Raw genomic sequence first — 1,842 nt, forward strand, 5'->3', positions numbered from 1 at the left:
CATAATGGTTATACAACCAATAGAGGGTGGAAAGTGCAGTAATGGTCTCCAGTTTAACTATGTCTTTGATTCCAGACCCAAGGGGTGTAAGAATTCTTGAAAAAGGAATAAAGAAAACATGAATTGAGGTAGACATTTTACTGATTAAAATAGCGGGGTTATCCTAAATTCATCGCCCTGATTCCATTAGAATTATGAGGGAAAACATGAATAGTTGCAAAATAGAATTATTAAAATTATTGATTACAAGACTCACTTACCTGAGTTTTTTTTGGATCTCTTTTTTTGATTCTTTCCCATATCAGCACAATTTTTGTTCATTTCTACAAGTGTGACTAATATTGTGTTCATCACTACTCTTTAAGGTGTTAAGTATAAAATAAGGCAATATAAATCAATAGGATTCGATTTCTAAGACATGGCGTCCAGGTGCAATATAGGTACTTGAAGTGTAAGTGTTATACAGACTGTGACTGTGAATGCATTTATTATCTACAACAAGCTATATATACAGGAAGTACATGGAGGGTGTATAGAAATATTGCCCACGTCTACTCTGGTACATCAAAAGTAAAGTGACAGGTGAATCAAAATAAGTGGGTAAAATAGAATGATAATGTAGACATATTGACGAGTGAATCACAAGTTTGATATGTACTCTATTATTTTTCCAGGTATGTGAAGTATGTTTCCACTATGATGTTAAGATGACTACACTTTCCACTTATGTCCTCATTAAAGAATGTCCTTTATTTCCATGCTGGACTTGCAGTACTTGCCAATATGTTTCTCATTTTTTTCTATACTTTCATAATCCTAGTTCATAAATCTAAGCTCATGGACCTGATCTCCTGTCAACTGACCTTCATCCACATAGTGCTGCTCCTCACTGGAGGGGATATTGGGCTTACAGATGTATTTGAGTCACTGAACATTGAGAATGACTTCAAATGTAAGACAACTTTTTACATACACAGAGTGATGAGAGGCCTCTCCATCTGCATCACCTGCCTCCTGAGTGTGTTCCAGGCTGTCACTATCAGTCCCAGTACCTCTTTCTTGGCAAACTTTAAACTTAAGTTAAAAAAATACATGCCCTATGCTTTCTTCTACATTTGGTCTCTCAATTTGTCATTCTGTAGCATCCTGGTCTTCCATGTTCATGCTTTTACCAATCTGAGTGAGCCCAATCAGATGAAGGTCACTAAATCCTGCTCACTCTTCCCCATGAACTATATCATCAGGGCAGTGGTTTTAACAGTGACAATCTCCTGAGATGTGTTTTTTGTAGGAGTTATGCTGACCACAAGTGCATACATGGTGATTATCTTGTTCAGACATGAGAGGCAATGCAAATATCTTCACAATCCCATCAGCCACCTGAGAGCATCCCCTGAGAAAAGGGCCACCCAGACCATCTTGCTGCTTGTGGTTTTATTTGTGATCTCGTACTGGGTGGACTTCATTCTCTCATCTACCTCAGTCCTGTCATGGATGTACCACCCAGTCATCCTGACTGTTCAGAAGTTTGTGGTGAATGCCTATCCCACAATTACTCCTTTGGTTCAAATCAGTTGTGATAACAGAATAATCAGTATGCTGAAAAACTTTAGGTCAACGTGCCTCCAAGTTTTTTAAAAAGTGTAATTTTTTCTTGTTTAAAATTAACTTACTGGATAGGCTCTAAAGCTACACAGAGAACCTCTGTCTTGAAAAACCAAAAAAATTAACTTATTGTAATTTATGTGAATGAATGTTGTGCCAGCATGTGTGCATGTATGCATTCTTGGTGCCCACAGAGGCCAGAAGCAGTCATAGAATCTCTTGGAACTTTAGTTACAG

At 37.6% G+C, this 1,842-nt stretch overlaps 1 pseudogene; it reads left to right on the forward strand.

Annotated features, from left to right (window-relative positions):
- Positions 1 to 696: 696 nt before the first annotated feature.
- LOC100756960 lies at positions 697 to 1,638 on the forward strand (annotated as a pseudogene).
- Positions 1,639 to 1,842: the final 204 nt, after the last annotated feature.

This window comes from Cricetulus griseus, chromosome 8 (genome assembly GCF_003668045.3).
Source record: "Cricetulus griseus strain 17A/GY chromosome 8, alternate assembly CriGri-PICRH-1.0, whole genome shotgun sequence".
In the NCBI taxonomy this organism is placed as follows: domain Eukaryota; kingdom Metazoa; phylum Chordata; class Mammalia; order Rodentia; family Cricetidae; genus Cricetulus; species Cricetulus griseus.